The sequence below is a fragment of the Bos grunniens genome, chromosome 23 (genome assembly GCF_055505025.1).
Source record: "Bos grunniens cultivar Pamir isolate PY7600 chromosome 23, Bosgru_T2T1.0, whole genome shotgun sequence".
NCBI lineage: Eukaryota > Metazoa > Chordata > Mammalia > Artiodactyla > Bovidae > Bos > Bos grunniens.
This window is the reverse complement of record NC_141187.1, coordinates 48,937,747-48,959,939: the sequence shown is the minus strand read 5'-3', so window position 1 is coordinate 48,959,939 and position 22,193 is coordinate 48,937,747. Positions and strand designations below refer to the sequence as shown.

General features: G+C 44.7%; 1 long non-coding RNA gene across 1 annotated transcript; it reads left to right on the top strand.

The window, feature by feature from the left end:
* Nucleotides 1–9,051: 9,051 nt before the first annotated feature.
* LOC147347783 (uncharacterized) lies at nucleotides 9,052–11,401 on the top strand. Its single transcript, XR_015152795.1, has 2 exons — nucleotides 9,052–9,659; nucleotides 10,500–11,401. It is a non-coding gene; the product is annotated as an uncharacterized LOC147347783 (long non-coding RNA).
* Nucleotides 11,402–22,193: the final 10,792 nt, after the last annotated feature.

The following is a 22,193-nucleotide window of genomic DNA, read 5'->3' as shown; positions in this document are numbered from 1 at the left end:
AAATAGATGTTTTTCTGGAACTGTCTTGCTTTTTAGATGATCCAGTGGATTTTGGCAATTGCCAAATTGCCGAAAGACCAATTGATCTCTGGTTCCTCTGCCTTTTCGAAAACCAACTTGAACATCTGGAACATGTGTACTTAGTTATCCTAAGTACCGACTGATTTTGGAACTCCCTGGATGCATTTCTTATCTATGGTCCAGCAATCACACCATACAGTTACCTTTTATGTAAATAACAAGGTCCTACTGTATAGCAAGGGAACTAGATTCTATACCTTTAATAACCTATAATGGAGAAGAACCTGAAAAATAACATATATATATATATATATATATATATGTCTATCTGACTCCCTTTGCTGTACATCAGAAACTAACAAAACATTGTAAATCAACTACACTGCAATTTTAAAAAAGAGTTGAGAAAAACTGAGATGCAAATTAGAAGTGGGTTATTTATTATTAATGTTGTTGCTGTTGTTTTTCTTTTCTGAAAAAAAAGTTACCCTTTACCTTTCTGAAATCAACTTGTTTCCCAGTAGAATTGAAAGCAAGGTCCTGTGTCCAGTAGAGATCTGAGAAAATGATAATCACATGTGAGATCTTTGCACACACTATTTTCCTTGCTGCAGATAGCTTTGCAGTCACCATCATTTACTAAAATTTGCTTTTTCATTCTGGTCTGACCCCTCCATGGGGAGGTTTTTTTTTTAAACTAAAGTCCTCCCAGTTTGGGGTTTGGGAGGGTGGAATGGTTCTTCTGAATTCCCATAGTACTTACCTTACAAAGCAATGATTACTTTTTTTATCATGTTCCACCCACTCCCCCCACTTCTTCTTCTTTTTTTTTTGGTATGAATTCTCCTTCAGAGTCACAGGACTTGGTGGAACAATTTCATCTCACTGAGCTTTAGCATTCCCATCTAAGATATGGGAGCTAGGAAGAGTAGCTTCCAGACCTACCCCACAGGCTGTTTTGAAGCTAAAGATGAGATAATATGTATTGAATGGGTGAATGAAAGTATGTTGAAAAGTATAAAATGCTATGCAAATTTAAGTCTGTAGGTGCATAGGAGTGGCAGATCTTTTAGACTCCACCCAATCCAGTGCTGATGGTAAAGGTCACCGGGCTGGTTGGAGTGGACGAGCCCGTGTGCAGGTTTCTGGACTCAGCCTGGGGTGCTGTGTTTTCCTCCCTGCTTCTCTTACTAGGTGGGGCCGTGCACTCACTGGACACTGAATAATTGTTTGGTCATTACACAAAGCACAACTTGCTTTCACATGGGGCTGTGAAGAATTGATAGGACATCCTGTCTTGAAAGTAGAAGAGGATAGAAGGTTGAAGGATTGGAAGTAAGGCAATGAGAGTTTGGTGCCCGCAAGAGAGGTGGGGAGAGGCAGGGCTTCAGAGGACCAAAAGGGAGCATGAAAGCGGGAGGCTGGGCTGCGGGGCCCATGGAGGTAAGTTCTGCTGAGTCTGCATGTTTTCCAGGTGGGCCTGGCTACCTGGCTACTTAAACGGGTGGGGAAACCTTGTGTAGATTTATTTATTTATTTTAAAGCTTTTTTTTTGGATGTGGATCTTTACTGAATTTGTTACTGTATTGCTTCTGTCTTATGTTTTGGTTTCTTGGCCACAAGGCTTGTGGGATCTGAGCTCCCCAACCAGGGCCTGAACCTGCACTCTCGGCTTTGGAAGGCCAAGTCTCAGCACTGCTCCACCAGGGAAGTCCCTGTTGTGTGGATTTATGCTCGGTTGGGAAAATCACTTTTCTCCTCCTGATAGTCCGTGACGTTCCACTGTGTGACCACGCATATCATCTACTGTCCAAAGGGTGAGTGACTTCTGAAAGGCGCTACCTGAAAGCTTAGTAGGTGAGTCGGGTAGTTGATTTTAAACAGTGAGGTCATTATTGGTCTTAGTTCGTGCTGGGGGAGATGGGCGACCAGAAGTCAAAGAGCTGGGGTGATGGCCATTTTCGACATCAAGCTTGGGGGAGAGGGATGGGCCTGAGAGGGGCAACTGACGAATGAATGGCGATCTGAAACAGACAAGATAGGGAATAGGTGCAGCTGAGTAAATGTGGCTGTTCTGGACCAAAGTGCATAAAGGATGGAAAACTGGCAGGCATTCCTTTTACGCGAGCCTGGTTCGCTGCTGAGTGGGGTTGGTGAAGTGGTCCAGCTGGACATTACGGATACAAGCACTGAAACTTCCCAGGAGGAGGGGCTGGGAAGGGGCTGGGGGTGTCGAGATAAACCTACCTGCATTTCTCCTTGGGGGATCGCTGCGGGAGCCGGAAGCTCTGTCTCATTGCAGGTGAGCAGACCGTCCCGTCATTCCCGCTGCCTTCAGAGTACAGCTGCTCCTTCCTTGCCGCTCACGATAGGAGGGAAAATATTTCTTGGAACCAACAGAGGGTTCAAGCTTCCCCCTGTGCACTAGAGGCGACTGAAACCATGCTGCTGTTCTTCCAGAAAACAAAAAAGCGCCTGCCGCCAAGCTTCTGAAACGAAAGGTGTGATGCAAACCTACCAAACTGGAAAGCAAACACTGATGGGAGGAGACACGTCCACTTCTATCCTGGGTCCAGCTGTTTGCTAAGAGACAGAGTTAGTCTCTTAATGTTTCAACACATTGCATTCAAAATCCTTTTGGATTAGCACATCAAGGTTCAGCTTTTGACAAATGGCACACTTGCTCCTGTGGTTAAAAAAAAAAAAAAAAACTTTGCTAATGGTCATTTAATCATTTTGGGAGGTTTAGACACCCCTCAATCCCCTTTGTCGAGAATGAGCAGAGTCCTCACAGGCGTGCAGCCTCACTCGGCGACATCACTTGTGACAGCAGCAGAACAGTGACACTTATGAGTGGTGGGATTTTACAGGCTCGGGGCTCAGGAATCAGAGCTCTTACTGGCTGGCCTAATTGCTTCATGACGCAGCAAGGTGATCCTAGCCTGTCGGCAGGCAGGTTCTTTACTGCTGAGCCGCCATACCATATCTTAAAGATTTTGGAAAAGAATCCTATTTCTTTCCACAGTAATAAAAGCACATTCTGTGGAAACACTTGACACCCTAAGAGATTGTAATTGTTAGCTCATGACTTGTTAAGTTCTCGACTTTACAGCTCAAGGCCCCAAACCAAGCTTGTTCCTTCCTCAGTCAGCTTTGAATTCAATGACAATAGATCCCAATAAGATGCTCAAGAATGTCAGTTCGCATGTGAGCACTTTCCTATTCAATAAAACTTTCGCATTTATTCTGATTGGATTATAGCACACGGCATAGAAGACATACTTCCTTTTGCTGTTTTGTTTTTGTAGGGAAGGCAAATTAGCGACTGCTTTAGTGATAAGACTGCCAACCTCATAACTTCTCTCTTGAAATCGTCTCCATCTCTTTCCTGCCTCAGTGTGTCGATGACAGAGACAAGGCTGTTGATCGAGAGCCTTTCAGAATGCCGCCCACATTCTTCACAGAATCATGGCTGACAGGGTGATATGCTATGTGTTTTCCCAGTGACGTGGAGGTTGAAAATGGAAAAGTTAAATATAAATCTTCATGGAAGTTTCAGTAATTTTTAATAATTTGTTCTTTTGTCGCTTGCATATGTGAATGATATATTTGTCCTAGAGCAATGTGAATTCATTTCCCCACATCTGTAATATCTGCGGTAAGCTAAATTAAAAATGCATTTGTACTTGTACAGTTAAATGATCATATTTAATGAAATGTCAGAGATGAATCTTAGCAAATAGTCAGGAAATTATTTTAGAGAGTGCAGCATTTCATTACCAGCAGTCAGGGAAAAGCAAAGTGATTAAGCAAATGGTTTACTGTTCAAAGGTGATGATGGCTGTCCAGGAAGAATGGAGAGCCAGGGTGTGGGGTTGATAGATGCTGGCTTTCCAAGTCCTTGTCCTTTCTCTTTTCCTGCTCGTGAAGTCTGAAGGTAGCTCACATCTGGAGTTTTGGAAGTTTTCTCCATGGAGGGAGGAAAACAAACCTCCAGAAGGTGGATATGAGGCATGAAAATCTCACATGAGGTCTCCACAACCCGACTTTAGCAAAATTAGGAGCCTCAGATTCACTGAATGAGAAAAGATGGAACTAGGCAAAGAATGACGGACTATGAAGACCACATGGAGCAGTTGGATGTGGAGTGAACTGGGAGGAGGCAGGAGGTCAGGAAACTGTGCCGGGGGTGAGGACAGAGTGAAAGCGGAGAGGTGTTAACACCCAGCAGGTCAGAGCAGGGGAGGCGGGGCGTGTGGAGTAGGTGGGGCCTGATGGGAGGGCCCTGAGTGACTGACAGGGGGCGGGGCCATCGAGTGGCCACGGAAACCTTCCTCGGTCACCAACGCAGGGTCACACCCCAACACAAGCAGCTTGACACGCTGGCTGGCCAAGTATTTAAATAAGAGTTATCACCTGCTCTGGTGGGCATTAGAGGTTGAATTGCGTCCTCCAAAAAAAGTGTGCTGAAGCGTTAACCCTCAAGGCCTCAGTCAGATGAGGTCATCCTGGAGAAGGGTAGGACCTTGTTATGTCTGAGGACTTTCCATGGAGACGTCGGGAAGGCACAGAGGGAGAAGGCCGGGTGATGATGGATGGAAAGTGAAGGGAGGCGGCTGCAAGCTCAGGGTGCGGGCCCACTACAAGTCAGGAAGACAAAGGACTCACCCCAGGAATCCTTCTGAGAGAGCCAGGCGATGCGACCATCTTGATTTCAGACTTCCAGTCTCTAGAACTGTGAGACGCTATGGTTCTGTTTTGTTTTCTTTAACTGATGTGTTTTTGGTGGTGCTGGGTCTTCGTTGCTGGTGCTTGGCCTTCTCATTGTGGTGGCTTCTCTTGTCGTGGAACACGGGCTCCAGAGTTGTGGCTCACAGGCTTAGTTGCTTCTGTGTGGACTCTTTGCAGACCAGGGGTCGAAACTGTGTCCCCTGCATTGGCAGGTGGATTCTTAACCACTGGACCACCAGGGAAGTCCCCATTTCTCTTATTTTTGAACTATGCAGTTTGTAGTACATTGTAATGGCAGCGTTAGAAAATGAATACAGTGGGTAGAACACAATTCTGAATGGCAGAATGAATAAGCTATGCCTTTTAGTCTTGAATTTTTTCTTAAGGAGATTCCATTACATGCCATTAACATTTTGTTTTTGTACTGGGACCAGGTTGAGGTAAGTCATTTTCCTCAGCTGCAAACTGTAAGGAGCTGCCAAAACACTCAGTAATTAAGATAAATAATATTCTAAGACATATATTTTTAAAATAATGCAAAAAAATCTATGATGAACAAAATATTAAAATTCTGAAGACAGGATCAGTGTTACTGATTTTTCCTTTTGCCTCAGTATGGTCTGGCATGGCACTGTTGTCAGCGTCTGAACAACACAAGTAAGTTTAAAAATGTTTATAGTGAAGAACATAGATGTTCATAGATGTAAACAGATTTCACATTAAAAAACACTGTATTTCAGTTTTATCTCGGGCAGACACCAGAAGAGATCACAAGGTAGAAGCATAATGTCTTGGGTTAAACTCACTTTTTTTCATGTGAGATCTCAGACAGTGGGAAGACCAGACGCATGACACCATGTAACAACGAGAACCTGGTGAAGCATGTTTGAAATAGGAAATCTGCCTAAGAAAGACATGCTGCTACAGTCCCGGTAGCAAAGGGAAGTAGATCCTTCGGCCTTTACCACGTGACAGTACATGCTGCTGCTGCTGCTAAGTCGCTTCAGTCGTGTCTGACTCTGTGCGACCCCAGAGACGGCAGCCCACCAGACTCCCCCGTCCCTGGGATTCTCCAGGCAAGAACACTGGAGTGGGTTGCCATTTCCTTCTCCAGTGCACGAAAGTGAAAAGTGAAAGTGAAGTCACTCAATCGTGCCCGACTCTTAGCGACCCCATGGACTGCAGCCTACCAGGTTCCTCCGTCCATGGGATTTTCCAGGCAAGAGTACTGGAGTGCGTTGCCATTTCCTCTTACGGACCAGGGATTGAACTTGTGTCTCCTACAGGCAGGCAGATTCTTTACCTCTGAGCCACCTGGGAAGCAACTTTACATATAATGAGACTTATCCTCTGCCTTGACCTTAGTTGGGAGTCTACCATTCATACTCAGGACAACACAATGGAGCAGAAAAGTTTGGCTCCAATTAAACAAGATCGTTGGTCATGCCTTTCAATAGCTGATAGTTGAAATTAGCTGATGGGCTCAGTTTCTCAGTCTTGGGATGTCATAAAGGAAAAGTCTGTGGTTTTGTTTTTTTTAGCTGAGCCATGTGGGATCTTAATTTCTGGACCAGGGATTGAACCTGGTCCCTTGGCAGTGAAAGCCCAGACTGCTAAACACTGGACTCCAGGAAATTCAAGAAACGTATTATTTTTGATTCATGACTTTAGTATAGTCACATTTATTAATATTTTAAATATTGAAGATATTTTAAAATTAAAAAACCCCACAAAATTTAAAGAGATCATAGAAATAAATTTTCAGAAAACTGGATATTTTAGTTGCATTTGAAACATTGTTTATATGACTGTTGAACAAATTAGTAGAGAAAAATTCAGTCAATTCACAAATGTATGCAAAGACAGGTGCTATTTTGACATTTCCCACCGTTGAATTAATGAAGTAACTGATTGCTTTGATTTCTCTTACACAGAGCCCCAACGCTGTCAAGAGCTGAAAAGGAGCACAGTTAACTTTACTTGCTATTTTACAGGAAATGAGGGGCCACAAAATATTGGGAATATTGAAGGCAGGCATTGGGAAACTTCTTAAACTTCCTTGTAAGCACATGTAGATCCCTCTAATTATACACACGGAGTAAAATGGAAGGCAAATCTTTGCTTCAGGGAATTTTCTCATTTATTAATTGAGCATAGATAGTTCATATAGGTTTTTCTTACAATGCACATTCTTTGTTATTGATTCATTCATTCAACAAGTGTTTTTCAAGCTCTTCAGCTGTGCCCAGGAACAAGATGCAGATGGATACTTCACCCTTAGAGAATTCACTTGGGGTGATTGAACTGAGATCCATGATTATAAACTCGATGTGAATGGTTTCTAGAAGGCCAAAGACCACGTAGCTCAGAGGGCAGGCTGTCATTTCTTGTGTGCCAAGGCAAGGCTTTTCAGGAAAGATGGTGTTAAACTTGAGCTTTGAAGAATGGGCAAGATTTGGATCTTTAGGGATGGAAAAGGGCACTCCAGGGAGAGGGTACCGTGCAAGCCGAGCCAAGGAGAGGGATGAGAGCCTTGAAGGGAGCCCTCAGTCTAAGTGGGAAGCTGGATGGAAGGAGGGGTGGTTGTGGAGTGAAGCTGGAAGTCATTAAAATTCATCTAGTTCCCGCTTAGTTTTTAAAAAACTTTAGTTAATATCTATTTGGCCACACCCAATCTTACTTGCAGGTCAGGAAGCAACAGTTAGAACTGGACATGGAACAACAGACTGGTTCCAAATAGGAAAAGGAGTACGTCAAGGCTGTATATTGTCACCCTGCTTATTTAACTTCTATGCAGAGTACATCATGAGAAACACCAGACTGGAAGAAACACAGGCTGGAATCAAGATTGCCGGGAGAAATATCAATAACTTCAGATATGCAGATGATACCACCCCTTATGGCAGAAAGTGAAGAGGAACTAAAAAGCCTCTTGATGAAAGTGAAAGTGGAGAGTGAAAAAGTTGGCTTAAAGCTCAACATTCAGAAAACGAAGATCATGGCATCTGGTCTCATCACTTCATGAGAAATAGATGGGGAAACAGTGGAAACAGTGTCAGACTTTATTTTCTTGGGCTCCAAAATCACTGCAGATGGTGACTGCAGCCATGAAATTAAAAGACGCTTACTCCTTGGAAAGAAAGTTATGACCAACCTAGATAGCATATTCAAAAGCAGAGACATTACTTTGCCAACAAACGTTCGTCTAGTCAAGGCTATGGTTTTTCCTGTGGTCATGTATGGATGTGAGAGTTGGACTGTGAAGAAGGTTGAGTGCCGAAGAATTGATGCTTTTGAACTGTGGTGTTGGAGAAGACTCTTGAGAGTCCCTTGGACTGCAAGGAGATCCAACCAGTCCATTCTGAAGGAGATCAGCCCTGGGATTTCTTTGGAAGGAATGATGCTAAAGCTGAAACTCCAGTACTTTGGCCACCTCATGCGAAGAGTTGACTCATTGGAAAAGACTCTGATGCTGGGAGGAATTGGGGGCAGGAGGAGAAGGGGACGACAGAGGATGAGATGGCTGGATGGCATCACTGACTCGATGGACTTGAGTCTGAGTGAACTCTGGGAGTTGGTGATGGACAGGGAGGCCTGGCGTGCTGCGATTCATGGGGTCACAAAGAGTCGGACACGACTGAGCGACTGAACTGAACTGAACTGAATCTTACTTGTGGCATGTGGGATCTTTAGTGCAGCATATGGAACCCAGATCCCTGACCAGGGATCAAACCCTGGCCCCCAGCATTTGGAGTGTGGAGTCTTAGCCACTGGACCACCAGGGAAGTCTCATCTAGTGCCTGCTTTGTACTAGGCACTGATAGTTCCTTTGAGAGGGTCCTAGTTTTCAATCCCTAAAGTAGCTTTCCCCAATTAAATGTGATTTTCCTTTTTTTGTAGAGTGTTGTTGTTCCTTTTCTACAGATGGGGAAACTGAGACAGAGAGAAATTAAGGAACTTCCTGGAGATTATCTCTTAGTAAGAGGCAGGACTTGAATTTAAGCCCAGGTCCTATGGACCTTTAAGTACACACTTTTCTCCAGGCTGCCATGTTTTTTTATTTCTTCTGTCTGCCCTCCAGTGGATAAGGATAAGAGGCTAGTGTAAGCTTCCTGATGGGAAGAACTGGCTGGTGGAAACTGGGTCTTCCTCTGGTGGGCAGGGCTGTGCTCAGTAAAACTTTAATCCAATTGTCTGCTGAAGGGTGGGGCTGTGCTCCCTCCCTCTTAGTCGTTTGGCCTGAGGCCTGGAGCCTATAGGCTTATATAGGAGGGCTTCAGTTCAGTTCAGTTCAGTGGCACAGTTGTTCAGTCGTGTCAGACTCTTTGCGACCCCATGAATTGCAGCACGCTAAGCCTCCCTGTCCATCACCAACTCCTGGAGTTCACCCAAACTCATGTCCATCGAGTCAGTGATGCCATCCAGCCATCTCATCCTCTGTCGTCCCCTTCTCCTACTGCCCCCAATCCCTCCCAGCATCAGGGTCTTTTCCAGTGAGTCAACTCTCTGCATGAGGTGGCCAAAGTATTGGAGTTTCAGCTTCAGCATCAGTCCTTCCAATGAACACCCAGGGCTGATCTCCTTTAGGATGGACTGGTTGGATCTCCTTGCAGTCCAAGGGACTCTCAAGTCCCTTGGAACACCCTTTTGAACACCACAGTTCAAAAGCATCAATTCTTCGGCGCTCAGTCTTCTTTATGGTCCAGCTCTCACATGACTACTAGAAACACCATAGCCTTGACTAGACGGACCTTTGTTGGCAAAGTAATGTCTCTGCTTTTCAACATAAGACTTCCAAGAGGGCTTATGTTGAGACACGTCTCCCAGGACTGCTGCTGCCAGTGCCCTGTCCCATGGCAGGCCACTGCTGACCCATGCCTCTTCAGAAGACCCTCAAACACTTACAGGTAGGTCTGGCTTAGTTTTCTGTGGGGGTCACTGCTCCCTTCCCCTGGGTCCTGATATGCACAAGATTTTGTTTGTGCCCTCCAAGAGTCTCTCTTTATCCCAGTCCCATGGAAGTTCTGTAATCAAATCCCGCTGGCCTTCAAAGTCTGATTCCCTGGGGATTCCCAGTCCCTTGGCTGGTTCTCCAGGCTGGGGAGCCTGATGTGGGGCCTAGAACCTTCACAATAGTGCGAGAACTTCTTGGGTATTATTGTTCTCCAGTCTGTGAGGTGCCCACCTGGTGGCCGTAGGATTTGATTTTATTGTAATTGTTCCCCTCCTACCATTTCTTTGTGGCTTCTCCTTTGTCATTGGATGTGGGAGTTCCTTTTTTGGTGGGTTCCACTGTCTTCCTGGTTGGATTCAACAGCTGGATGCAATTTTGGTGTTTTGGCAGAAGATGAGCCCGCGTCCTACTACTCCACCATCTTAATCTCATCTCTGCCATGTTGTCTTGAATAAGATCTTTTAAAAATACTTATTCATTTATTTGGCTGTGCTGGGTCTTAGTTGTGGTGTGTGGGATCTTAGTTCCCTGGTCAGGATTGAATCTGGAATCCTTGCATTGGGGAGCAGATTCCTAGCTACTGGACCACCAGGGAAGTCCCTTGAATGAAATTCTAATGCAGTGAGGAGGGGTGGACGAGGAAGGCCGGGGGTGAGGGGTCTCCGAAGCTCTGTTGAGCAGAAGACGGACAGTGTCAGAGCTCTTTGCTCAGGATGCTGGTGGCAGTGTCAGCCGGGCTGGAGAAAATATGGTTTAAGCCATTTTGTAATCAGATTGATTATATTCTTTGCAGCCAAAGATGGAGAAACTCTATACAATCAGCAAAAGCAAGACCAGGAGCTGACTGTGGCTCAGATCATGAACACTTACTGCCAATTCAGACTTAAATTCAAGAAAGTAGGGAAAACCACTAGACCATTCAGGTATGACCTAAATCAAATCCCGTACGGTTATACAGTGGAAGTGAGAAATAGATTCAAGAGATTAGATCTGATAGACCGAGTGCCTGAAGAACTATGGGCGGAGGTTTGTGACACTGTACAGGAGGCAGTGAGCAAGACCATCCCCAAGAAAAAGACATGCAGAAAGGCAAAATGGTTGTCTGAGGAGGCCTTACAAATAGCTGAGAAGCCAAAGACAAAGGTGAAAAGGAAAGATATACCCATTTGAATGCAGAGTTCCAAAGAATAGCAAGGAGAAATAAGAAAGCTCTCCTCAGTGATCAATGCAAAGTAATAGAGGAAAATAATAGAATGGGAAAGACTAGAGATCTCTTCAAGAAAATTAAAGATACCAAGGGAACATTTCATGCAAAGATGGGCTCAATAAAGGACAGAAATGGTATGAACCTAACAGAAGTAGAAGACATTAAGAAGAGGTGGCAAGAATATACAGAAGAACTGTACAAAAAAGATCTTCACGACCCAGATAATCACGGTGGTGTGATCACTCACCTAGAGCCAGACATCCTGGAATGTGAAGTCAAGTGGGCCTTAGGAAGCATCACTACGAACAAAGCTAGTAGAGGTGATGGAATTCCAGTTGAGCTATTTCAAGTCCTGAAAGATGTTGCTGTGAAAGTGCTGCACTCAATATGTCAACAAATTTGGAAAACTCAGCAGTGGCCACAGGACTGGAAAAGGGGGAAGGAGCATGCTGGTCAGGAATACAGTAAACGGTTTGATGCCTTTGTCATAGTTACTCTTACATCTCCTTCTGTTTTTTACCCCTTGGTAATTATCCTAATATCTAGTTTGTACTACCATCTCAAAATGCGTAATTAGGTTTGATGTTTTTACGCAGTGACTGCTATGTACCAAGTGCTGTCTAGGTGTCCTAACTAGTGCAGAGTCACTGTCATGAAGATTTAAAGACAGTGATCACTATGTGAGTGAATGAGATATGGAATATCCTGCTTCCTGTTTTTTTTTTTTTTTAATATTTATTTGGCTTCACTGGGTCTCAGTTGTGGCGTGTAGGATCTAGTTTCCTGACCAGGGATTGAACCCAGGTCCTCTGAACTGGGAGTACAGAGTCTTAGCCCCCGGACCACCAGGAAGTCCCGCCTCCTGTATTTTTCACATAGGTGCCGGCTCCTTGAAACAACATGCACTGCAGTCCTCATGTTAAGCTGGAGAACAGCCAAATGGTAAAGAAAAATGAGAGTGAAAGTGTTAGTCGTGTCCAACTGTTTGGGACCCCATGGACTGTAGCCGTTCAGGTTCTTCTGTCCATGGGATTCTCCAGACAAGAATTCTAGAGTGGATTGCCATTCCTTTCTCCAGGGTATCGAACCCATGTCTCCTGCATTGGCAGGCAGATTCTTTACCATTTGAGCTACCAGGGAAACCCACAACTATGGTAGGTCCTTGGCAATTCATAGCACCACTTACTGCTGATACTAATGGTACAATGGGTTCATCATAAACACCTAGAATTCTGTTTTATTATGGTTCCAATTAAAGTGTATGCCATGGAGCTTAGATATCTGACACTTTCTAAGGGCCTATGGATGAGGCCAGCACTGGATAGCTTGCCTTATGGTGACTGATATCCAGACATTTCTAGAAATAACACTTATTTTGGCCAATCTTGGAAAGAGTATCAGATCAGATCAGATCAGATCAGTCGCTCAGTCCTGTCCGACTCTTTGCGACCCCATGCATCGCAGCATGCCAGGCCTCCCTGTCCATCACCAACTCCCGGAGTTCACCCAGACTCATGTCCATCGAGTCAGTGATGCCATCCAGCCATCTCATCCTCTGTCGTCCCCTTCTCCTCTTGCCCCCAATCCCTCCCAGCATCAGAGTCTTTTCCAATGAGTCAACTCTTCGCATGAGGTGGCCAAAGTACTGGAGTTTCAGCTTTAGCATCATTCCTTCCAAAGAAATCCCAGGGCTGATCTCCTTCAGAATGGACTGGTTGGATCTCCTTGCAGTCCAAGGGACTCTCAAGAGTCTTCTCCAACACCACAGTTCAAAAGCATCAATTCTTCGGCACTCAACCTTCTTCACAGTCCAACTCTCACATCCATACATGACCACAGGAAAAACCATAGCCTTGACTAGACGAACGTTTGTTGGCAAAGTAATGTCTCTGCTTTTGAATATGCTATCTAGGTTGGTCATAACTTTCCTTCCAAGGAGTAAGCGTCTTTTAATTTCATGGCTGCAGTCACCATCTGCAGTGATTTTGGAGCCCAGGAAAATAAAGTCTGACACTGTTTCCACTGTTTCCCCATCTATTTCTCATGAAGTGGTGGGACCAGATGCCATGATCTTCGTTTTCTGAATGTTGAGCTTTAAGCCCACTTTTTCACTCTCCTCTTTCACTTTCATCAAGAGGCTTTTTAGTTCCTCTTCACTTTCTGCCATAAGGGGTGGTGTCATCTGCATATCTGAAGTTATTGATATTTCTCCCGGCAATCTTGATTCCAGCCTGTGTTTCTTCCAGTCTGGTGTTTCTCATGATGTACTCTGCATATAAGTTAAATAAACAGGGTGACAATATACAGCCTTGACGAACTCCTTTTCCTATTTGGAACCAGTCTGTTGGGAAAGAGTATAGGGAGAAGAATTATATTGTTATTAAGGAGTCATCTTTCCTCATTTTTGCCAAGTTCTTTTTTGGCTGGCAGGCAATGGCAACCCACTCCAGTACTCTTGCCTGGAAAATCCCAGGGACAGAGGAGCCTAGTGGGCTGCCGTCTGTGGGGTTGCACAGAGTCGGACACAACTGAAGCGACTTAGCAGCAGCAGCAGCAGTGATTAGGGAGAAGTTGAAAATAGTGATTTTCTAATCCATTCTTTAAGGTTGAAAAAGCATAGCTATTATTATAAATTTATATTAGGAAAATTAAACAAAATGCTTACTGTACAGAAAATTAAGCTTAATGAAATTTCCTCATCTGAAAGGAACGGGCTGAGGGTTGTCTTTATTTGGCTTTGGTGGCTGGAGCTGGTATACAGTTCTTTTTCCCATCCTAGGGCTGTGTTGGTTTGTGGGGCCTTTAATTTTTATGTTTCTCTTAAAGGCCGTGGTTTCAGGACTTCCCTGATGGTGCAGCAGATAAGAATCCGCCTGCCAGTGCAGAGGACACAGGTTTGATCTCTGGTTCGAGAAGCCTCCTTGTGCCTCGAAGCATCTAAGCTGGTGCACGAGTGCTGAGCTGGGGCCTCGTGCTCTGCAACAAGAGAAGCTGCAGCAGTGAGAAGCCTGTGCACCACCATGAGGAGCAGCCCCTGCTCCCTGCAGCTGGAGAAAGCCTGAGTGCAGCAACGAAAATCCAGTGAAGCCAGAGAGAAACCAAACATTCAAAACACAAAAAAAGGGAAATTAATTTTTTTAAAAAGGGCTATGTTTTCAGAAAAATATTGTTGAGTTTTGGGTTCAGTGCAGTTCAGCTCAGTCGTTCAGTCATGTCCAACTCTTTGCGATCCCATGGACTGCAGCATGCCAGGCCTCCCTGTCCATCACCAACTCCCGGAGCTTGCTCAAACTCATGTCCTTTGAGTTGGTGAACCAAAGAATAAACTTAATTCTTTGGGTAACTTTCCATTTTCTGTGAAGACCAGGGGTGGACAAAACTGATTCTAGAGTTGCTGAAAAACCCAGGACTTTGCAAGTTTTAGATCAAGGGCTGTATTCGTTTCCTGTGGCTGCTGTTAACAATTTTTCACTAACTGCGTAGCTCAAAATGACAGGTATTATTCTATCACTGTTCTGGAGGCCAGAAGTCTGAAACTGATTTATCAGGAGAGACCTGCTCCCTAGTCTCCAGGGAGCATCCATTCCTTCCTCTTCTAGTGGCTCCAGGTGTTCACTGACCAGATCACTCCAGCCTCTGCCTACATGGTCACATTGCCTCCTCCTCTTGATTCTGTCTCAAATTTCCCTTTGCCTTTCCCTTTCCACTTTTCCTTTTTTTTTTTTTTTTGACTCTGCCACACGGCATGCGGGCTATTAGTTCCCCAACCTGGGATCGAACGCCAGACCCTTGCACTGGAAGCTAGGAGTCTTAACCACTGGACTGCCACGGAAAGTAAAAGTCGCTCAGTCATGTCCAACTCTTTGTGACCCCATGGACTATACAGTTCATGGAATTCTCCAGGCCAGAATACTGGAGTGGATAGCCTTTCCTTCTCCAGGGGATCTTCCCAACCCAGGGATCAAACCCAGGTCTCCAACATTGCAGGCAGATTCTGTATGAGCTGAGCCACAAGGGAAGCCCAAGAATGCTGGAGTCGGTAGCCCATCCCTTTTCCAGCAGATCTTCCCAACCCAGGAATCGAACCAGGGTCTCCTGCATTGCAGGTGGAATCTTTACCAACTGAGCTATCAGGGAAGCCCAGACCTCCAGGGAAGTCCCACTTTTTCTTATAAGGACATTTGCCGTTGGAATTTGAACCCACCTATGTAATCCAGAATGATGTCTTCATCCTAATATCCTCAACTTTATTACATCTGCAAAGACCCTTTCTCCAGATAACAGAACAGTTCACAGGTTCTGGGGATTAGTGTATGAACATATCTTTTTGGGAGCCTCCATTCAACTTACTACCACGGCTCTCAAACTTGTTTTGAACCACAGGAAGAAATACTGTTACAACACAACCTAGCTCCCATGTATCCAGGGAAACAGAATTGTACAAGACAGTGCTTTCTTTTACCAGAGTGAGATGCAATCTGTTCCTTTCTGTTCTATAACATCGCATTCCACTCCAACAAAATCCTGTTTGGTGAGCTACTAAATTGATCTCATGACCCATTAATGGTGGTGCCGCCCACAATTCTAGATCTCAGATGATCATGGTCTAGACTTGAATGGAGATCACTAGCTTGTCTTGGATTTGTCAGGCTGGCTGAAATGAATTGGCTTTGAAGGACTGGATGGGGAAGTTAAGAGTGTGATCAGAATACTACTTTACTTGATGACACTGCTGCTGCTGCTAAGTCACTTCAGTCGTGTCCGACTCTGTGTGACCCCATAGACGGCAGCCCACCAGGTTCCCCCGTCCCTGGGATTCTCCAGGCAAGAACACTGGAGTGGGTTGCCTTTTCTTTCTCCAATGTGTAAAAGTGAAAAGTGAAAGTGAAGTCGCTCAGTTGTGTCCAACTCTTAGCAACCCCATGGACTGCAGGCTACCAGGCTCCTCCGTCCATGGGACTGAACTGTATTAAATTCAAGTTATCAATATTTACTGACATCTTTCCATGCACCTAGCATTGTGTTAGATATGAGAACCACAAAAATGAATTATTCAAGCCCACACCAGGCATTCCCTAAATTTTCTTCTGTGTTGCACCGTACAAATTGTATTAACTATGTGTTCTTAATCACCATTTTCTTTACAAAGGTAAATAGCTGTTTATAAGTGGACCTTTAGGCCCACTTATTTACTTTTCTCATGTACTCTTAAGTATTGAAAATATGATATCCTACTGAAGCACCTGAATTCATGCCTAATAAGTTGTTTTCAGAGGATTTCCAAGTAATTAGAGGGAAGCTATTTTCGAGATATTAATCTAAATTTCTCATAATTGTGTGGACATTTTAAGCACTTTGCTAAAGAGACTACAAGTGTAGAAGCAGTGACAAAAAAAATCTTGCTTCCATTTCAAGCGAGTGACGTAAGAGAACTAAAACCCATGATTAAGAAAAATGAAATTGTATAAATTATAGCAGAAATGCCTGTCATCACCCGTATTAGCTGCTAAAATGCCTCCAGGGGGTTAGATTAGAAAAAGAAAATTACTTATCTGTAATTCTTATTCTCTTTAGGTAGCAATTATAATAGATATACACTCTTGGGTGTAAGTCATTGGTGTGAGAACCAGGAGTAGACTAGAAGTCAGCTAAAGAATTATAGCCCTCAAGGAAGATGCACCCTGGGACGTCAAGGGCAGGATGTACATAGAATGTCATTGCCCCCAAATGTCATTCCTATCTGACCATCGGAAAGAACTGGCGAATTTAGTCCCTTGGAAGAAAAGAACGACTGAGCAGATCTATTATTATTATGATCATATATGAAATGTATAAAGGTCTAGCCCGAGGCAGAATTTGTGAAGTGGGTCTACTCATTTTCTCTCTGTGACTTTCTGCCTATTTCAGGAATCCAATACCTTCTTGCCATCTCTCTCCGCTCTTAGGAAATACCTCATTCAACTTATTTACACTGAAGCCAAAACTTTCATTTGGGAGGGAATCAGGAACCATGGGCTTGGTGCTGGCTTGATTACCAGATTATTCTTCTGGTAGGTGTCGGGGGAACCCTGTCACCTCTTTGGGCTCCAACATCCTCCTTAATACAATAAAAGGGTTGAACTAGGATGTGTAATTTCTAGGAACACTTTCATTTTCATGATTCTTGGTGAAATGACAGGCTAAATGTTAGGCTAATTTTAGGCTCAAGTGTTAGGCAAAAAAAAAGTTACTGGTGAATGTAGCACTGAAACATGAGAAGGACTGAGGACTTCCCGGGTGGTCCAGGGGTTGAGAATCCACCTTGAAATACAGGAGACCCAGCTTTGGTCCCTGGTTGGGGACCTAAGATCCCACATGCTGAGCAGCTAAGTCCTCCTGCTTCCGATGAAACGTGTCCACAAATACTTGAGCACATCATTCTACCATGCTCAGATTCCACTCTGAACTTCTTTACTTAGTTCTTCCTTGAAAAGAAAGAGCTTTTTCTGGGAAGGTTTCTAGTGAAAGTCTACTATAGGATGGCAAGAGCTGTGTCGTGCCCGTTTCTGCTTCTCTAGTTCTGTGCATGGCGCTGAATTAGTGCTTGCTTATTGAAGAGATCATAGCTCATAGCTTCCTGGTAATAAGGACTTCGATGAGGTGCTCAAACTTTATCCCAATTCGAGAAAGCTGGAAAGAAACAACTATCAGCAATGATGGTCTATCCTTCTTTAGTTAAAAAATGAAAGTCTGACAGTGGTAGTCAGCTTTGGCTGAGGTTTGTGATTCCGTGGAAGTTTTAAAAACACAGAAGTTTCCTGGATCCCACCCGTAAGGATTCTGTTTCACTGGTCTGGCATCAAGATTTTTTTCAAATTTCTTTAGATGCTACTAATGGGCAGCCAAAGCTGAGAGTCACCAGAGAAGGAGATAGAACTCACTGTTACTATCGAGGTTGTCTGGATAAAATCCAGGACTCAGTTAAATCTGGTAGCTGGTGAATAATTTTAGTAAAATTCTGTATACCAAATATTGCTTGGAGCATACACAAGCTAAATAATTACAAGTTTATCAGAAATTCAAATTTCACTGAGTGTCCTGCATTTTTATTTGCTGTATCTGGCAAACCTAGTTGCTATAAAATTATTATTAGCTTGTTAATTATTATTATTAACAGGCTAACCTTGTTAGAATCGCTGTCTGCAGCGACGTTTATCCCTGCCTGTGACATCTGTCCTGTGCAATGTCATCCTAGCTGTGCTCAGGTCCCTCCAGCTGCTTGTGCAGCCCTAACTGTTCCCAGAAACAGCTTTCCCAGAACTGAAACTCCTGGTGCCGATACCGAAAAACTCACTCAACGTCACAGGGTGTCAGCCACAAGCAGGCAGACCTAGGAACAAGCCACTGAAACGGACTCTGGAGAACTGCACGGAGGATGAAAGATGGATCCACCGCATCAACAGTTTATCTACAGCTCAGCTGACACCAGCGGTGAGAAGGATGAGCACCTTGTTTTACCTGTTTCCCAACCAGACCAAGTGAAGTAACTGGGTAATTCCCAGTTAGAATGTGTCGCAGATGACCAGCGTATGAACAGAGAAAGAACCTCTGCCCCTTGCCCCAGGCCTGCAGTGCACAGACGGCTGCACTTTCCACCACAGCAGAGTTGGCCCTTCACTTCTCAGTTGGGCAGGTGGTGCTCTTGAGGCCTTGGGAAGGTTCTAGAAGGGCAAGGCCTCTCACTGGTCTGCTTCTTCTGTCCTCTTTCTGTGTTAATGTGTTAATAAGCCCACTTATTGGTCTTTGGGCTCTTGGGTTGAAACTCACCCTACTGGGAAACCATTACGTTTGCAAGTTTTGTGTGTATGTGGGGGGATTCCTGGCTGTATTGCTAGGCACTGAAATGCTTGTTTATTCTCAGCTTGGAGAGATTATGATCTCTTGGAACCAGGAGAAGTTGTATTTCTTTTTTTTTGGTGGAACCGTGTAGCTGTTGGGATCTCAATTCCTGGACCAGGGATCAAACCAGCGCCCCCTGCAGTGGAAGCTCGGAATCGTAACCACTGGACCACCAGGGAAGCCCCCAAAGGTACATTTCTGAATAAGCGGGATGATTAGGATTGAGACAGAATTCATCATAAGAATGACACTTTTCCAGCACGTTATCACTTTCTTATAGCTTTCCCTCTGATCCTAACAATGGCTCTGCTGGTTGGTCTTTTAAAAAACATATGGATTCCTAAGTCATTCTCTTGTCAACTCTAAGGCAGTGAGGTTGGGGCGGGACCCAGACTCTGTAGTTTCAAGACCAGCCTTTTAGAACATTAGTAGAGACTATTGTATCTGAAAATTATCTTTGACATTTTTTAAAAATTGAAGCATAATTGATATTATTAGTTTCATGTGTACAACACAGTGATTCAATACTTTTTATATATTACAAAATAATCAGCATGATAAATCATGTTACCATCTGTCATACAAAGTTATTGACTGTATTTCTCATGCTGAACATAACATGCTGTGACTTATTCATTTTATAACTGGAAGTTGGTACCTTTTAATCTTCCTCACTCATTTCATCCATCTCCCCACCCTGGGATTCTTGATTAAAGTTCTAGAAATCCCAGATGCTTTGGGGAGCAGCAAGAATAAATTTAAGTGAAAAAATTTACTATCTCTTTTGAAAAATTGTTGATATTTGCAGTTTACTTTAAATATTATGTCGGTAGCCTTAGTAAGCGTAAAACAAGTTGTAAGGTGGAAATGTGAAAGTGGGTTAATTATTGGTTTCTTTACTCCTATCATTTTTGGTGTCAGTGGGAACCAATTGAGGAAGATTCTCTCTTTTTTTAAAATAAATTTATTTATTTTAACTGGAGGCTAATTACTTTTTACAATATTGTAGTGGTTTTGCCATACATGGACATGAATCCGCCATGGAAGATTCTCTTTTTTAGAATTTGTTAAATTTAATCCAGTTACACACTGAACATTGGGTATCTATAACGTCTCAGGCACTGTGTTAAACTCTAGAGGTATAAGACACTGAACGAGGCTCGCTCCTTGCCTTTGAGAGGCTCATAGTATATTGGGCAGGCAGGGCTGTATGTCTACAGATTCTAATAGACATGATTTATGAGGTAATAAGGGCTTCCCTGATGGCTCAGCAGTAAAGAATCTGCCTGCCAACCCAGGAGATTTGGGTTTGATCCCTGGGTTGGGAAGATCCCCCGGAGAAGGAAATGGCAACCTGCTCCAGTATTCTTGCCTGGGAAATCCCATGGACAGAGGAGCCTGGTGGGCTACAGTCCATGGCATCGCAAAGAGTCAGACTTAGTGACTTAGTGACTAAACCACCACCATGATATAATGTGGGTATGAATTACAGGGTGTGGGGACATAGAAGGGGGAAGATTTGGCTCTGCTGGGTCAAGTCAGACTTCGAAAGGTGACACAGGGTCTTGGCCAGGGTTCCTGGAGGCTCGTGAGTCTCTGGCTGTGCTTGGTGTTGCGTTGACAACTTCGGGTCCCTTTCCCTGCAGAGTCCACTCACTAAGAATCCAAGTGAGATGGTTTGCTGCCTCTGCCTGCTGGGAATGCTATGTATATCAAGTCCTTGGGAGAGTCTGCAAATGAAATCAGCCTCAGCCAAGCCAGAGGGGTTCTGTCTGAGCTTGCCTCTGCACCCCCTTCCAGGAGAGGGTGGGAGGAAGGCAGTCTCAGGGTGGAAGCTGGTAGATTTCACACTGCACTTCTTCAGTCTTTAAAGAAGCCTGCTCGCATCTTTGCAGCTCTGTTCGCAGGTGTGCAAGTGTCAGAGAGACTGATGCCAGTGTTCAGTGACCTGTGATCACGGCTCCTTCCAGCCCTTGGTCTTTCTGCCTTGCTGAGCTCATTCCGTGGACGGTAACACCACACGGAGAATTTGGAAAGGGCACCAGGTGAACCTCACCTGCTCAGATTAACTTTGAGCTTCTCTCTGGAGCCTTCATGGCCCTCAGTCCTATGGTTTGCTGGTAGAGTTCTGCCCTCTCTGGTTTTATGCAATTTTAACTCTTTTTCTCTCCACTGGCACTACCCCTCCTCTCTCTCCCTCCCATTTTCCTGCCCCCTCCCCACCTCCCAAATTGCCGAAAAACCGCTTGTCATCCTTTGCTTTGATGGCAGCCACTGTAAATAAAGCCAGGGAGCAGGTAGGACCTGCAGGAGAGGGGCGAGGTCACAGAAGCTGCCCTTTAAGCCCTGGGTTCTGTCTTCTGTGGAAGTCACAGGAATGGCCTCTTTCTTGCCCCCACGGCTCTTTGCTCTTATCCTTACCTCGGGCAATATTTCTGCTTTTACTGGAAGAAAAAGCAGAATGCAGAGCAGCTCTTTCAGAGGCTTGTGTCTGTCCAGCTGTGTCTGGGTCACCTTTGTCCCGATGTGGAGAGAGGAGTAGGGGAGGATGGATGGGGGGACACCAAGACTGGAGGAGAAGTGGGTTTCTAAGGCTATAGTCCTGAGCAGGTTTTCCTCTCTGAGCTCCATGACCCCGCATCTCCATGGTAATGGATTTGCCTGAGAATGTAACTTCCTATTTTGGAGTCATCAATGATCAAAAATATCAAAGCTTTTAAACTCTGGGCTCCTCTAGAGGAAAAACGATCACTAATTTGTGTGACTGGGTGCTTGCGGCGACGCAGAACCTACCCAACCAGGGCTGCTGGATTCTGATCTCGGATGCCCAAATAAAATGAGAAAATCAACGTGGAGAAAAAGATGAATTGCCCTTTATGTGCCAGAATTTTACCTACTTATCTCATTTAGATATACGCTCAGGCTCTCTGGGGGCTTTCCTGGTGGCTCAGTGGTAAAGAACCCGCCTGCCAGTGCAGGAGATGCAGGTTCAACCCCTGGATTGGGAAGATCCCCTGGAGGAGGAAATGGGCAGCCCACTCCAGTGTTCTTGGCTGGAGAAGCCCATGGACGGAGGAGCCTGGCGGGCTACAGTCCATGGGGTCGCAGGGAGTCAGCCACGACTGAGCGACTGAACAAGAACAAATGGTCCTTTGAGGGGGTGTTCTTGTTCTGTGACAGAGGCTGAGAGAGGGTTCAGGGAGTTTCGAGCAGAGCACAGAGCAGAGGGGTTTCAATCTAGGTATGACTGCCTGGCTACTGAGCTAAGAAGAAGGGTTGCTGTCCTACTGACTTGGGGAAGCAGGCACATTCGGTTCTAATAGGAGCAGTTTATACACACTGAAATCTGACTGCAGAGTTATTAGGTATGTCTGAACAGAAACAGCACCCGATAGAGAGCGG